The sequence below is a fragment of the Hyla sarda genome, unplaced genomic scaffold (genome assembly GCF_029499605.1).
Source record: "Hyla sarda isolate aHylSar1 unplaced genomic scaffold, aHylSar1.hap1 scaffold_379, whole genome shotgun sequence".
Taxonomy (NCBI): Eukaryota; Metazoa; Chordata; class Amphibia; order Anura; family Hylidae; genus Hyla; species Hyla sarda.
The window spans coordinates 279691-296800 of NW_026610398.1; the positions used below are offsets into that span (position 1 = coordinate 279691).

The 17110-nt window shown below is 46.3% G+C and overlaps 8 non-coding genes across 8 annotated transcripts; all 8 read right to left on the minus strand.

Moving 5' to 3' along the window:
- Nucleotides 1–116: 116 nt before the first annotated feature.
- LOC130332493 (U2 spliceosomal RNA) lies at nt 117–307 on the minus strand. Its single transcript, XR_008875178.1, has one exon. It is a non-coding gene; the product is annotated as a U2 spliceosomal RNA (small nuclear RNA).
- A 2087-nt stretch (nt 308–2394) lies between these two features.
- Nucleotides 2395–2585, minus strand: LOC130332494 (U2 spliceosomal RNA). Its single transcript, XR_008875179.1, has one exon. It is a non-coding gene; the product is annotated as a U2 spliceosomal RNA (small nuclear RNA).
- Nucleotides 2586–4666: 2081 nt separating this feature from the next.
- Nucleotides 4667–4857, minus strand: LOC130332495 (U2 spliceosomal RNA). Its single transcript, XR_008875180.1, has one exon. It is a non-coding gene; the product is annotated as a U2 spliceosomal RNA (small nuclear RNA).
- A 2089-nt stretch (nt 4858–6946) lies between these two features.
- Nucleotides 6947–7137, minus strand: LOC130332496 (U2 spliceosomal RNA). Its single transcript, XR_008875181.1, has one exon. It is a non-coding gene; the product is annotated as a U2 spliceosomal RNA (small nuclear RNA).
- A 2099-nt stretch (nt 7138–9236) lies between these two features.
- Nucleotides 9237–9427, minus strand: LOC130332503 (U2 spliceosomal RNA). Its single transcript, XR_008875187.1, has one exon. It is a non-coding gene; the product is annotated as a U2 spliceosomal RNA (small nuclear RNA).
- Nucleotides 9428–11512: 2085 nt separating this feature from the next.
- LOC130332497 (U2 spliceosomal RNA) lies at nt 11513–11703 on the minus strand. The gene has a single exon (XR_008875182.1). It is a non-coding gene; the product is annotated as a U2 spliceosomal RNA (small nuclear RNA).
- A 2085-nt stretch (nt 11704–13788) lies between these two features.
- On the minus strand, nt 13789–13979 carry LOC130332561 (U2 spliceosomal RNA). The gene has a single exon (XR_008875233.1). It is a non-coding gene; the product is annotated as a U2 spliceosomal RNA (small nuclear RNA).
- Nucleotides 13980–16066: 2087 nt separating this feature from the next.
- LOC130332499 (U2 spliceosomal RNA) lies at nt 16067–16257 on the minus strand. Its single transcript, XR_008875184.1, has one exon. It is a non-coding gene; the product is annotated as a U2 spliceosomal RNA (small nuclear RNA).
- Nucleotides 16258–17110: the final 853 nt, after the last annotated feature.

Sequence of the window (17110 nt, forward strand, 5' to 3'; positions counted from 1 at the left end):
TTTTGGCTGCAGCAGCAGCAGCAGCAGCAGCAGCAAGGCCCACAGGGCTGGCTAGCTGGCTAGCCAGCAAGCAGGTAGCAATGAAAGTAGGAATCTTTCTTTTTAACCCTGTAAGGGGGTGGTGCACTGTACCCGAAGATACTGCCATATCGGGTCAATGCATAGGGCGACGGAAGCAAGCTTCGAAATCGGCCCCCGTTCTCAAAAATCCATTTAATATATGGTCCCCAGATAGGGGACGTATCAGATATTAAACTGATAAGAACAGATACTACACTTGATCTTAGCCAAAAGGCCGAGAAGCGATAACCGTGAAAGGGGCGGGCCCAACAAGGTCCCCTTCATGGGCACTATCACTGCTTGCTGTCAGGGAGGCTGCCAGACAATTTTCCATGCACACTCTGGGCTGGGGGGCAGTCAACCACCAGTACACACAGCAGAACCTAAACCCATACCATTATTGCTAAGCAGCAAGACAGGGGCCCATTGCACTCCCACGGGGCCTTTTTAAATGCAATCCATAACCCGGATTTGCCAGGAACCCTTCTTACTCCTCCTACTTGCATGTGACACTGGGCTTAGGATCTGCATAGGAAACACACACACAAGCACACACCTACCTTTGTTGCCTGCAGATGCCTCCTTGGCTGTCCCCAAACGGTATCAAACCAACACCCACGGGAAGCTGTAAGCATAGAGGACATGCCTGCACCCCATTGGACTTACCTGTGTGGGTTAAATCCGGGTTATTTGACAACCTATGGCGGTGATGGTTCTGCTCAGGCAGAGCAGTGCTGATGCTCCTCATAAAGCTGTCGCTGCTGTGAAGGTTCTAGGTGACATCACAATCCCTATGGTTACATACACAACAAAGCTGGGTTGTTGTTGTTTACACTCTGCAAGGCCTGTGGAAGTGAGTGACATCATAGCACTGTAGTTCTGAGGGTTCTAGATGGATGCAACAATCTCCTGTTGCTTCTATGAAGGCCATAATAGACGACATCACCAAACAGCTCCATAGTCACATACACAGCAAAGGAGAGATGTTGTTTACACCTAGTGATGTCAGTGGTATTGAGTGACATCACAGCACAGTGCTAAGGCTCCTGGGCCTGGACACAGCAGCGGCTGCAATATCTCAACGGAGAATACGTTTATATATATGTGTGTGTGTGCGCGTATATATATATATATATATATATATATATATATATATATATATTTCTCCGCCGAAATCACTTTTAAACCCATTTCCACCTTTTTTTCCCTTCTCTTCCTCTTACTTTTTTTTCACGTTTTTTTACGTTTTTCTCCTTTTCGCCTCTTTTCTGGGCGTATTATTCTTCTTTTTCTTCTTTTTTTTCGTCTAATGCATACCCCATCAGTGCAGCAATGCTTATTCAATACCGCCAGCAGATGGAGACACTGGGGGATAATTTTCTAAGGATTTATACTGATTTTTCCTGTCTGAATTTGTCGCACAGAAAGTTGCAGGCCAAATATGTGTGACATTTCTGCGACTTTAGCTTCTAGAGCATTTTTACAACATTATACATAGGTGCTGAATACATAAAAAGCGACTGTTCAGCGACAGACAAGTCGCATCGGCTGAAAGTAGGCCAGAATGTCAGTCCATGTTGGAGCAGGTTTAGATACAGTCTAAAGCATAGATCTCAAAGTCTGTGCACAGAATTTAGCAAGGGCCTCGCACCTTCTGATGCATCAGGTAGGTGCACTATAGCATAGCCTAACCCTCTGTACTTTGGTCTATATTGATGCGGGACATAGACAGCCAGCTGATGACCAATCCATTAGTGCAATGGATGGCTGGAAGCATTTGTCTTTGCCTTTGCAATACCACAGAAGCAATGCATGGTCAATGTACAGCAATGACACACCTGTGTGAACAGCCAGGAGACCCCCCCATGTTATGTTACATAGTTACATAGTTAGTACGGTCGAAAAAAGACATATGTCCATCAAGTTCAACCAGGGAATTAAGGGGTAGGGGTGTGGCGCGATATTGGGGAAGGGATGAGATTTTATATTTCTTCATAAGCATTAATCTTATTTTGTCAATTAGGAACATTCAGCACCCACCCGCTATCAAGGCAGCTGCCTATCATGTCATGCCCTACCTGCACAGGTGTGCTGGCTACTCAAATGATCCAATTAAGGAGGCCATTTAGTCAGCAGCAGCAGAAGTCCTGTGCCTGGACGCTCCAACAGCGGCCAGACACAAGCAGAAGCAGCAGAAGCAGCAGCAGCACCACCTTTTGTTTTTTGGCTGCAGCAGCAGCAGCAGCAGCAGCAAGGCCCACAGGGCTGGCTAGCTGGCTAGCCAGCAAGCAGGTAGCAATGAAAGTAGGAATCTTTCTTTTTAACCCTGTAAGGGGGTGGTGCACTGTACCCGAAGATACTGCCATATCGGGTCAATGCATAGGGCGACGGAAGCAAGCTTCGAAATCGGCCCCCGTTCTCAAAAATCCATTTAATATATGGTCCCCAGATAGGGGACGTATCAGATATTAAACTGATAAGAACAGATACTACACTTGATCTTAGCCAAAAGGCCGAGAAGCGATAACCGTGAAAGGGGCGGGCCCAACAAGGTCCCCTTCATGGGCACTATCACTGCTTGCTGTCAGGGAGGCTGCCAGACAATTTTCCATGCACACTCTGGGCTGGGGGGCAGTCAACCACCAGTACACACAGCAGAACCTAAACCCATACCATTATTGCTAAGCAGCAAGACAGGGGCCCATTGCACTCCCACGGGGCCTTTTTAAATGCAATCCATAACCCGGATTTGCCAGGAACCCTTCTTACTCCTCCTACTTGCATGTGACACTGGGCTTAGGATCTGCATAGGAAACACACACACAAGCACACACCTACCTTTGTTGCCTGCAGATGCCTCCTTGGCTGTCCCCAAACGGTATCAAACCAACACCCACGGGAAGCTGTAAGCATAGAGGACATGCCTGCACCCCATTGGACTTACCTGTGTGGGTTAAATCCGGGTTATTTGACAACCTATGGCGGTGATGGTTCTGCTCAGGCAGAGCAGTGCTGATGCTCCTCATAAAGCTGTCGCTGCTGTGAAGGTTCTAGGTGACATCACAATCCCTATGGTTACATACACAACAAAGCTGGGTTGTTGTTGTTTACACTCTGCAAGGCCTGTGGAAGTGAGTGACATCATAGCACTGTAGTTCTGAGGGTTCTAGATGGATGCAACAATCTCCTGTTGCTTCTATGAAGGCCATAATAGACGACATCACCAAACAGCTCCATAGTCACATACACAGCAAAGGAGAGATGTTGTTTACACCTAGTGATGTCAGTGGTATTGAGTGACATCACAGCACAGTGCTAAGGCTCCTGGGCCTGGACACAGCAGCGGCTGCAATATCTCAACGGAGAATACGTTTATATATATGTGTGTGTGTGCGCGTATATATATATATATATATATATATATATATATATATATCTCCGCCGAAATCACTTTTAAACCCATTTCCACCTTTTTTTCCCTTCTCTTCCTCTTACTTTTTTTTCACGTTTTTTTACGTTTTTCTCCTTTTCGCCTCTTTTCTGGGCGTATTATTCTTCTTTTTCTTCTTTTTTTTCGTCTAATGCATACCCCATCAGTGCAGCAATGCTTATTCAATACCGCCAGCAGATGGAGACACTGGGGGATAATTTTCTAAGGATTTATACTGATTTTTCCTGTCTGAATTTGTCGCACAGAAAGTTGCAGGCCAAATATGTGTGACATTTCTGCGACTTTAGCTTCTAGAGCATTTTTACAACATTATACATAGGTGCTGAATACATAAAAAGCGACTGTTCAGCGACAGACAAGTCGCATCGGCTGAAAGTAGGCCAGAATGTCAGTCCATGTTGGAGCAGGTTTAGATACAGTCTAAAGCATAGATCTCAAAGTCTGTGCACAGAATTTAGCAAGGGCCTCGCACCTTCTGATGCATCAGGTAGGTGCACTATAGCATAGCCTAACCCTCTGTACTTTGGTCTATATTGATGCGGGACATAGACAGCCAGCTGATGACCAATCCATTAGTGCAATGGATGGCTGGAAGCATTTGTCTTTGCCTTTGCAATACCACAGAAGCAATGCATGGTCAATGTACAGCAATGACACACCTGTGTGAACAGCCAGGAGACCCCCCCATGTTATGTTACATAGTTACATAGTTAGTACGGTCGAAAAAAGACATATGTCCATCAAGTTCAACCAGGGAATTAAGGGGTAGGGGTGTGGCGCGATATTGGGGAAGGGATGAGATTTTATATTTCTTCATAAGCATTAATCTTATTTTGTCAATTAGGAACATTCAGCACCCACCCGCTATCAAGGCAGCTGCCTATCATGTCATGCCCTACCTGCACAGGTGTGCTGGCTACTCAAATGATCCAATTAAGGAGGCCATTTAGTCAGCAGCAGCAGAAGTCCTGTGCCTGGACGCTCCAACAGCGGCCAGACACAAGCAGAAGCAGCAGAAGCAGCAGCAGCACCACCTTTTGTTTTTTGGCTGCAGCAGCAGCAGCAGCAGCAGCAAGGCCCACAGGGCTGGCTAGCTGGCTAGCCAGCAAGCAGGTAGCAATGAAAGTAGGAATCTTTCTTTTTAACCCTGTAAGGGGGTGGTGCACTGTACCCGAAGATACTGCCATATCGGGTCAATGCATAGGGCGACGGAAGCAAGCTTCGAAATCGGCCCCCGTTCTCAAAAATCCATTTAATATATGGTCCCCAGATAGGGGACGTATCAGATATTAAACTGATAAGAACAGATACTACACTTGATCTTAGCCAAAAGGCCGAGAAGCGATAACCGTGAAAGGGGCGGGCCCAACAAGGTCCCCTTCATGGGCACTATCACTGCTTGCTGTCAGGGAGGCTGCCAGACAATTTTCCATGCACACTCTGGGCTGGGGGGCAGTCAACCACCAGTACACACAGCAGAACCTAAACCCATACCATTATTGCTAAGCAGCAAGACAGGGGCCCATTGCACTCCCACGGGGCCTTTTTAAATGCAATCCATAACCCGGATTTGCCAGGAACCCTTCTTACTCCTCCTACTTGCATGTGACACTGGGCTTAGGATCTGCATAGGAAACACACACACAAGCACACACCTACCTTTGTTGCCTGCAGATGCCTCCTTGGCTGTCCCCAAACGGTATCAAACCAACACCCACGGGAAGCTGTAAGCATAGAGGACATGCCTGCACCCCATTGGACTTACCTGTGTGGGTTAAATCCGGGTTATTTGACAACCTATGGCGGTGATGGTTCTGCTCAGGCAGAGCAGTGCTGATGCTCCTCATAAAGCTGTCGCTGCTGTGAAGGTTCTAGGTGACATCACAATCCCTATGGTTACATACACAACAAAGCTGGGTTGTTGTTGTTTACACTCTGCAAGGCCTGTGGAAGTGAGTGACATCATAGCACTGTAGTTCTGAGGGTTCTAGATGGATGCAACAATCTCCTGTTGCTTCTATGAAGGCCATAATAGACGACATCACCAAACAGCTCCATAGTCACATACACAGCAAAGGAGAGATGTTGTTTACACCTAGTGATGTCAGTGGTATTGAGTGACATCACAGCACAGTGCTAAGGCTCCTGGGCCTGGACACAGCAGCGGCTGCAATATCTCAACGGAGAATACGTTTATATATATGTGTGTGTGTGCGCGTATATATATATATATATATATATATATATATATATATATATATATTTCTCCGCCGAAATCACTTTTAAACCCATTTCCACCTTTTTTTCCCTTCTCTTCCTCTTACTTTTTTTTCACGTTTTTTTACGTTTTTCTCCTTTTCGCCTCTTTTCTGGGCGTATTATTCTTCTTTTTCTTCTTTTTTTTCGTCTAATGCATACCCCATCAGTGCAGCAATGCTTATTCAATACCGCCAGCAGATGGAGACACTGGGGGATAATTTTCTAAGGATTTATACTGATTTTTCCTGTCTGAATTTGTCGCACAGAAAGTTGCAGGCCAAATATGTGTGACATTTCTGCGACTTTAGCTTCTAGAGCATTTTTACAACATTATACATAGGTGCTGAATACATAAAAAGCGACTGTTCAGCGACAGACAAGTCGCATCGGCTGAAAGTAGGCCAGAATGTCAGTCCATGTTGGAGCAGGTTTAGATACAGTCTAAAGCATAGATCTCAAAGTCTGTGCACAGAATTTAGCAAGGGCCTCGCACCTTCTGATGCATCAGGTAGGTGCACTATAGCATAGCCTAACCCTCTGTACTTTGGTCTATATTGATGCGGGACATAGACAGCCAGCTGATGACCAATCCATTAGTGCAATGGATGGCTGGAAGCATTTGTCTTTGCCTTTGCAATACCACAGAAGCAATGCATGGTCAATGTACAGCAATGACACACCTGTGTGAACAGCCAGGAGACCCCCCCATGTTATGTTACATAGTTACATAGTTAGTACGGTCGAAAAAAGACATATGTCCATCAAGTTCAACCAGGGAATTAAGGGGTAGGGGTGTGGCGCGATATTGGGGAAGGGATGAGATTTTATATTTCTTCATAAGCATTAATCTTATTTTGTCAATTAGGAACATTCAGCACCCACCCGCTATCAAGGCAGCTGCCTATCATGTCATGCCCTACCTGCACAGGTGTGCTGGCTACTCAAATGATCCAATTAAGGAGGCCATTTAGTCAGCAGCAGCAGAAGTCCTGTGCCTGGACGCTCCAACAGCGGCCAGACACAAGCAGAAGCAGCAGAAGCAGCAGCAGCACCACCTTTTGTTTTTTGGCTGCAGCAGCAGCAGCAGCAGCAGCAAGGCCCACAGGGCTGGCTAGCTGGCTAGCCAGCAAGCAGGTAGCAATGAAAGTAGGAATCTTTCTTTTTAACCCTGTAAGGGGGTGGTGCACTGTACCCGAAGATACTGCCATATCGGGTCAATGCATAGGGCGACGGAAGCAAGCTTCGAAATCGGCCCCCGTTCTCAAAAATCCATTTAATATATGGTCCCCAGATAGGGGACGTATCAGATATTAAACTGATAAGAACAGATACTACACTTGATCTTAGCCAAAAGGCCGAGAAGCGATAACCGTGAAAGGGGCGGGCCCAACAAGGTCCCCTTCATGGGCACTATCACTGCTTGCTGTCAGGGAGGCTGCCAGACAATTTTCCATGCACACTCTGGGCTGGGGGGCAGTCAACCACCAGTACACACAGCAGAACCTAAACCCATACCATTATTGCTAAGCAGCAAGACAGGGGCCCATTGCACTCCCACGGGGCCTTTTTAAATGCAATCCATAACCCGGATTTGCCAGGAACCCTTCTTACTCCTCCTACTTGCATGTGACACTGGGCTTAGGATCTGCATAGGAAACACACACACAAGCACACACCTACCTTTGTTGCCTGCAGATGCCTCCTTGGCTGTCCCCAAACGGTATCAAACCAACACCCACGGGAAGCTGTAAGCATAGAGGACATGCCTGCACCCCATTGGACTTACCTGTGTGGGTTAAATCCGGGTTATTTGACAACCTATGGCGGTGATGGTTCTGCTCAGGCAGAGCAGTGCTGATGCTCCTCATAAAGCTGTCGCTGCTGTGAAGGTTCTAGGTGACATCACAATCCCTATGGTTACATACACAACAAAGCTGGGTTGTTGTTGTTTACACTCTGCAAGGCCTGTGGAAGTGAGTGACATCATAGCACTGTAGTTCTGAGGGTTCTAGATGGATGCAACAATCTCCTGTTGCTTCTATGAAGGCCATAATAGACGACATCACCAAACAGCTCCATAGTCACATACACAGCAAAGGAGAGATGTTGTTTACACCTAGTGATGTCAGTGGTATTGAGTGACATCACAGCACAGTGCTAAGGCTCCTGGGCCTGGACACAGCAGCGGCTGCAATATCTCAACGGAGAATACGTTTATATATATGTGTGTGTGTGCGCGTATATATATATATATATATATATATATATATATATATATATATATATATATATTTCTCCGCCGCGCCGAAATCACTTTTAAACCCATTTCCACCTTTTTTTCCCTTCTCTTCCTCTTACTTTTTTTTCACGTTTTTTTACGTTTTTCTCCTTTTCGCCTCTTTTCTGGGCGTATTATTCTTCTTTTTCTTCTTTTTTTTCGTCTAATGCATACCCCATCAGTGCAGCAATGCTTATTCAATACCGCCAGCAGATGGAGACACTGGGGGATAATTTTCTAAGGATTTATACTGATTTTTCCTGTCTGAATTTGTCGCACAGAAAGTTGCAGGCCAAATATGTGTGACATTTCTGCGACTTTAGCTTCTAGAGCATTTTTACAACATTATACATAGGTGCTGAATACATAAAAAGCGACTGTTCAGCGACAGACAAGTCGCATCGGCTGAAAGTAGGCCAGAATGTCAGTCCATGTTGGAGCAGGTTTAGATACAGTCTAAAGCATAGATCTCAAAGTCTGTGCACAGAATTTAGCAAGGGCCTCGCACCTTCTGATGCATCAGGTAGGTGCACTATAGCATAGCCTAACCCTCTGTACTTTGGTCTATATTGATGCGGGACATAGACAGCCAGCTGATGACCAATCCATTAGTGCAATGGATGGCTGGAAGCATTTGTCTTTGCCTTTGCAATACCACAGAAGCAATGCATGGTCAATGTACAGCAATGACACACCTGTGTGAACAGCCAGGAGACCCCCCCATGTTATGTTACATAGTTACATAGTTAGTACGGTCGAAAAAAGACATATGTCCATCAAGTTCAACCAGGGAATTAAGGGGTAGGGGTGTGGCGCGATATTGGGGAAGGGATGAGATTTTATATTTCTTCATAAGCATTAATCTTATTTTGTCAATTAGGAACATTCAGCACCCACCCGCTATCAAGGCAGCTGCCTATCATGTCATGCCCTACCTGCACAGGTGTGCTGGCTACTCAAATGATCCAATTAAGGAGGCCATTTAGTCAGCAGCAGCAGAAGTCCTGTGCCTGGACGCTCCAACAGCGGCCAGACACAAGCAGAAGCAGCAGAAGCAGCAGCAGCACCACCTTTTGTTTTTTGGCTGCAGCAGCAGCAGCAGCAGCAAGGCCCACAGGGCTGGCTAGCTGGCTAGCCAGCAAGCAGGTAGCAATGAAAGTAGGAATCTTTCTTTTTAACCCTGTAAGGGGGTGGTGCACTGTACCCGAAGATACTGCCATATCAGGTCAATGCATAGGGCGACGGAAGCAAGCTTCGAAATCGGCCCCCGTTCTCAAAAATCCATTTAATATATGGTCCCCAGATAGGGGACGTATCAGATATTAAACTGATAAGAACAGATACTACACTTGATCTTAGCCAAAAGGCCGAGAAGCGATAACCGTGAAAGGGGCGGGCCCAACAAGGTCCCCTTCATGGGCACTATCACTGCTTGCTGTCAGGGAGGCTGCCAGACAATTTTCCATGCACACTCTGGGCTGGGGGGCAGTCAACCACCAGTACACACAGCAGAACCTAAACCCATACCATTATTGCTAAGCAGCAAGACAGGGGCCCATTGCACTCCCACGGGGCCTTTTTAAATGCAATCCATAACCCGGATTTGCCAGGAACCCTTCTTACTCCTCCTACTTGCATGTGACACTGGGCTTAGGATCTGCATAGGAAACACACACACAAGCACACACCTACCTTTGTTGCCTGCAGATGCCTCCTTGGCTGTCCCCAAACGGTATCAAACCAACACCCACGGGAAGCTGTAAGCATAGAGGACATGCCTGCACCCCATTGGACTTACCTGTGTGGGTTAAATCCGGGTTATTTGACAACCTATGGCGGTGATGGTTCTGCTCAGGCAGAGCAGTGCTGATGCTCCTCATAAAGCTGTCGCTGCTGTGAAGGTTCTAGGTGACATCACAATCCCTATGGTTACATACACAACAAAGCTGGGTTGTTGTTGTTTACACTCTGCAAGGCCTGTGGAAGTGAGTGACATCATAGCACTGTAGTTCTGAGGGTTCTAGATGGATGCAACAATCTCCTGTTGCTTCTATGAAGGCCATAATAGACGACATCACCAAACAGCTCCATAGTCACATACACAGCAAAGGAGAGATGTTGTTTACACCTAGTGATGTCAGTGGTATTGAGTGACATCACAGCACAGTGCTAAGGCTCCTGGGCCTGGACACAGCAGCGGCTGCAATATCTCAACGGAGAATACGTTTATATATATGTGTGTGTGTGCGCGTATATATATATATATATATATATATATATATATATATATATTTCTCCGCCGAAATCACTTTTAAACCCATTTCCACCTTTTTTTCCCTTCTCTTCCTCTTACTTTTTTTTCACGTTTTTTTACGTTTTTCTCCTTTTCGCCTCTTTTCTGGGCGTATTATTCTTCTTTTTCTTCTTTTTTTTCGTCTAATGCATACCCCATCAGTGCAGCAATGCTTATTCAATACCGCCAGCAGATGGAGACACTGGGGGATAATTTTCTAAGGATTTATACTGATTTTTCCTGTCTGAATTTGTCGCACAGAAAGTTGCAGGCCAAATATGTGTGACATTTCTGCGACTTTAGCTTCTAGAGCATTTTTACAACATTATACATAGGTGCTGAATACATAAAAAGCGACTGTTCAGCGACAGACAAGTCGCATCGGCTGAAAGTAGGCCAGAATGTCAGTCCATGTTGGAGCAGGTTTAGATACAGTCTAAAGCATAGATCTCAAAGTCTGTGCACAGAATTTAGCAAGGGCCTCGCACCTTCTGATGCATCAGGTAGGTGCACTATAGCATAGCCTAACCCTCTGTACTTTGGTCTATATTGATGCGGGACATAGACAGCCAGCTGATGACCAATCCATTAGTGCAATGGATGGCTGGAAGCATTTGTCTTTGCCTTTGCAATACCACAGAAGCAATGCATGGTCAATGTACAGCAATGACACACCTGTGTGAACAGCCAGGAGACCCCCCCATGTTATGTTACATAGTTACATAGTTAGTACGGTCGAAAAAAGACATATGTCCATCAAGTTCAACCAGGGAATTAAGGGGTAGGGGTGTGGCGCGATATTGGGGAAGGGATGAGATTTTATATTTCTTCATAAGCATTAATCTTATTTTGTCAATTAGGAACATTCAGCACCCACCCGCTATCAAGGCAGCTGCCTATCATGTCATGCCCTACCTGCACAGGTGTGCTGGCTACTCAAATGATCCAATTAAGGAGGCCATTTAGTCAGCAGCAGCAGAAGTCCTGTGCCTGGACGCTCCAACAGCGGCCAGACACAAGCAGAAGCAGCAGAAGCAGCAGCAGCACCACCTTTTGTTTTTTGGCTGCAGCAGCAGCAGCAGCAGCAGCAAGGCCCACAGGGCTGGCTAGCTGGCTAGCCAGCAAGCAGGTAGCAATGAAAGTAGGAATCTTTCTTTTTAACCCTGTAAGGGGGTGGTGCACTGTACCCGAAGATACTGCCATATCGGGTCAATGCATAGGGCGACGGAAGCAAGCTTCGAAATCGGCCCCCGTTCTCAAAAATCCATTTAATATATGGTCCCCAGATAGGGGACGTATCAGATATTAAACTGATAAGAACAGATACTACACTTGATCTTAGCCAAAAGGCCGAGAAGCGATAACCGTGAAAGGGGCGGGCCCAACAAGGTCCCCTTCATGGGCACTATCACTGCTTGCTGTCAGGGAGGCTGCCAGACAATTTTCCATGCACACTCTGGGCTGGGGGGCAGTCAACCACCAGTACACACAGCAGAACCTAAACCCATACCATTATTGCTAAGCAGCAAGACAGGGGCCCATTGCACTCCCACGGGGCCTTTTTAAATGCAATCCATAACCCGGATTTGCCAGGAACCCTTCTTACTCCTCCTACTTGCATGTGACACTGGGCTTAGGATCTGCATAGGAAACACACACACAAGCACACACCTACCTTTGTTGCCTGCAGATGCCTCCTTGGCTGTCCCCAAACGGTATCAAACCAACACCCACGGGAAGCTGTAAGCATAGAGGACATGCCTGCACCCCATTGGACTTACCTGTGTGGGTTAAATCCGGGTTATTTGACAACCTATGGCGGTGATGGTTCTGCTCAGGCAGAGCAGTGCTGATGCTCCTCATAAAGCTGTCGCTGCTGTGAAGGTTCTAGGTGACATCACAATCCCTATGGTTACATACACAACAAAGCTGGGTTGTTGTTGTTTACACTCTGCAAGGCCTGTGGAAGTGAGTGACATCATAGCACTGTAGTTCTGAGGGTTCTAGATGGATGCAACAATCTCCTGTTGCTTCTATGAAGGCCATAATAGACGACATCACCAAACAGCTCCATAGTCCACATACACAGCAAAGGAGAGATGTTGTTTACACCTAGTGATGTCAGTGGTATTGAGTGACATCACAGCACAGTGCTAAGGCTCCTGGGCCTGGACACAGCAGCGGCTGCAATATCTCAACGGAGAATACGTTTATATATATGTGTGTGTGTGCGCGTATATATATATATATATATATATATATATATATATATATATTTCTCCGCCGAAATCACTTTTAAACCCATTTCCACCTTTTTTTCCCTTCTCTTCCTCTTACTTTTTTTTCACGTTTTTTTACGTTTTTCTCCTTTTCGCCTCTTTTCTGGGCGTATTATTCTTCTTTTTCTTCTTTTTTTTCGTCTAATGCATACCCCATCAGTGCAGCAATGCTTATTCAATACCGCCAGCAGATGGAGACACTGGGGGATAATTTTCTAAGGATTTATACTGATTTTTCCTGTCTGAATTTGTCGCACAGAAAGTTGCAGGCCAAATATGTGTGACATTTCTGCGACTTTAGCTTCTAGAGCATTTTTACAACATTATACATAGGTGCTGAATACATAAAAAGCGACTGTTCAGCGACAGACAAGTCGCATCGGCTGAAAGTAGGCCAGAATGTCAGTCCATGTTGGAGCAGGTTTAGATACAGTCTAAAGCATAGATCTCAAAGTCTGTGCACAGAATTTAGCAAGGGCCTCGCACCTTCTGATGCATCAGGTAGGTGCACTATAGCATAGCCTAACCCTCTGTACTTTGGTCTATATTGATGCGGGACATAGACAGCCAGCTGATGACCAATCCATTAGTGCAATGGATGGCTGGAAGCATTTGTCTTTGCCTTTGCAATACCACAGAAGCAATGCATGGTCAATGTACAGCAATGACACACCTGTGTGAACAGCCAGGAGACCCCCCCATGTTATGTTACATAGTTACATAGTTAGTACGGTCGAAAAAAGACATATGTCCATCAAGTTCAACCAGGGAATTAAGGGGTAGGGGTGTGGCGCGATATTGGGGAAGGGATGAGATTTTATATTTCTTCATAAGCATTAATCTTATTTTGTCAATTAGGAACATTCAGCACCCACCCGCTATCAAGGCAGCTGCCTATCATGTCATGCCCTACCTGCACAGGTGTGCTGGCTACTCAAATGATCCAATTAAGGAGGCCATTTAGTCAGCAGCAGCAGAAGTCCTGTGCCTGGACGCTCCAACAGCGGCCAGACACAAGCAGAAGCAGCAGAAGCAGCAGCAGCACCACCTTTTGTTTTTTGGCTGCAGCAGCAGCAGCAGCAGCAGCAAGGCCCACAGGCTGGCTAGCTGGCTAGCCAGCAAGCAGGTAGCAATGAAAGTAGGAATCTTTCTTTTTAACCCTGTAAGGGGGTGGTGCACTGTACCCGAAGATACTGCCATATCGGGTCAATGCATAGGGCGACGGAAGCAAGCTTCGAAATCGGCCCCCGATCTCAAAAATCCATTTAATATATGGTCCCCAGATAGGGGACGTATCAGATATTAAACTGATAAGAACAGATACTACACTTGATCTTAGCCAAAAGGCCGAGAAGCGATAACCGTGAAAGGGGCGGGCCCAACAAGGTCCCCTTCATGGGCACTATCACTGCTTGCTGTCAGGGAGGCTGCCAGACAATTTTCCATGCACACTCTGGGCTGGGGGGCAGTCAACCACCAGTACACACAGCAGAACCTAAACCCATACCATTATTGCTAAGCAGCAAGACAGGGGCCCATTGCACTCCCACGGGGCCTTTTTAAATGCAATCCATAACCCGGATTTGCCAGGAACCCTTCTTACTCCTCCTACTTGCATGTGACACTGGGCTTAGGATCTGCATAGGAAACACACACACAAGCACACACCTACCTTTGTTGCCTGCAGATGCCTCCTTGGCTGTCCCCAAACGGTATCAAACCAACACCCACGGAAGCTGTAAGCATAGAGGACATGCCTGCACCCCATTGGACTTACCTGTGTGGGTTAAATCCGGGTTATTTGACAACCTATGGCGGTGATGGTTCTGCTCAGGCAGAGCAGTGCTGATGCTCCTCATAAAGCTGTCGCTGCTGTGAAGGTTCTAGGTGACATCACAATCCCTATGGTTACATACACAACAAAGCTGGGTTGTTGTTGTTTACACTCTGCAAGGCCTGTGGAAGTGAGTGACATCATAGCACTGTAGTTCTGAGGGTTCTAGATGGATGCAACAATCTCCTGTTGCTTCTATGAAGGCCATAATAGACGACATCACCAAACAGCTCCATAGTCACATACACAGCAAAGGAGAGATGTTGTTTACACCTAGTGATGTCAGTGGTATTGAGTGACATCACAGCACAGTGCTAAGGCTCCTGGGCCTGGACACAGCAGCGGCTGCAATATCTCAACGGAGAATACGTTTATATATATGTGTGTGTGTGCGCGTATATATATATATATATATATATATATATATATATATATATATATTTCTCCGCCGAAATCACTTTTAAACCCATTTCCACCTTTTTTTCCCTTCTCTTCCTCTTACTTTTTTTTCACGTTTTTTTACGTTTTTCTCCTTTTCGCCTCTTTTCTGGGCGTATTATTCTTCTTTTTCTTCTTTTTTTCGTCTAATGCATACCCCATCAGTGCAGCAATGCTTATTCAATACCGCCAGCAGATGGAGACACTGGGGGATAATTTTCTAAGGATTTATACTGATTTTTCCTGTCTGAATTTGTCGCACAGAAAGTTGCAGGCCAAATATGTGTGACATTTCTGCGACTTTAGCTTCTAGAGCATTTTTACAACATTATACATAGGTGCTGAATACATAAAAAGCGACTGTTCAGCGACAGACAAGTCGCATCGGCTGAAAGTAGGCCAGAATGTCAGTCCATGTTGGAGCAGGTTTAGATACAGTCTAAAGCATAGATCTCAAAGTCTGTGCACAGAATTTAGCAAGGGCCTCGCACCTTCTGATGCATCAGGTAGGTGCACTATAGCATAGCCTAACCCTCTGTACTTTGGTCTATATTGATGCGGGACATAGACAGCCAGCTGATGACCAATCCATTAGTGCAATGGATGGCTGGAAGCATTTGTCTTTGCCTTTGCAATACCACAGAAGCAATGCATGGTCAATGTACAGCAATGACACACCTGTGTGAACAGCCAGGAGACCCCCCCATGTTATGTTACATAGTTACATAGTTAGTACGGTCGAAAAAAGACATATGTCCATCAAGTTCAACCAGGGAATTAAGGGGTAGGGGTGTGGCGCGATATTGGGGAAGGGATGAGATTTTATATTTCTTCATAAGCATTAATCTTATTTTGTCAATTAGGAACATTCAGCACCCACCCGCTATCAAGGCAGCTGCCTATCATGTCATGCCCTACCTGCACAGGTGTGCTGGCTACTCAAATGATCCAATTAAGGAGGCCATTTAGTCAGCAGCAGCAGAAGTCCTGTGCCTGGACGCTCCAACAGCGGCCAGACACAAGCAGAAGCAGCAGAAGCAGCAGCAGCACCACCTTTTGTTTTTTGGCTGCAGCAGCAGCAGCAGCAGCAGCAAGGCCCACAGGGCTGGCTAGCTGGCTAGCCAGCAAGCAGGTAGCAATGAAAGTAGGAATCTTTCTTTTTAACCCTGTAAGGGGGTGGTGCACTGTACCCGAAGATACTGCCATATCGGGTCAATGCATAGGGCGACGGAAGCAAGCTTCGAAATCGGCCCCCGTTCTCAAAAATCCATTTAATATATGGTCCCCAGATAGGGGACGTATCAGATATTAAACTGATAAGAACAGATACTACACTTGATCTTAGCCAAAAGGCCGAGAAGCGATAACCGTGAAAGGGGCGGGCCCAACAAGGTCCCCTTCATGGGCACTATCACTGCTTGCTGTCAGGGAGGCTGCCAGACAATTTTCCATGCACACTCTGGGCTGGGGGGCAGTCAACCACCAGTACACACAGCAGAACCTAAACCCATACCATTATTGCTAAGCAGCAAGACAGGGGCCCATTGCACTCCCCACGGGGCCTTTTTAAATGCAATCCATAACCCGGATTTGCCAGGAACCCTTCTTACTCCTCCTACTTGCATGTGACACTGGGCTTAGGATCTGCATAGGAAACACACACACAAGCACACACCTACCTTTGTTGCCTGCAGATGCCTCCTTGGCTGTCCCCAAACGGTATCAAACCAACACCCACGGGAAGCTGTAAGCATAGAGGACATGCCTGCACCCCATTGGACTTACCTGTGTGGGTTAAATCCGGGTTATTTGACAACCTATGGCGGTGATGGTTCTGCTCAGGCAGAGCAGTGCTGATGCTCCTCATAAAGCTGTCGCTGCTGTGAAGGTTCTAGGTGACATCACAATCCCTATGGTTACATACACAACAAAGCTGGGTTGTTGTTGTTTACACTCTGCAAGGCCTGTGGAAGTGAGTGACATCATAGCACTGTAGTTCTGAGGGTTCTAGATGGATGCAACAATCTCCTGTTGCTTCTATGAAGGCCATAATAGACGACATCACCAAACAGCTCCATAGTCACATACACAGCAAAGGAGAGATGTTGTTTACACCTAGTGATGTCAGTGGTATTGAGTGACATCACAGCACAGTGCTAAGGCTCCTGGGCCTGGACACAGCAGCGGCTGCAATATCTCAACGGAGAATACGTTTATA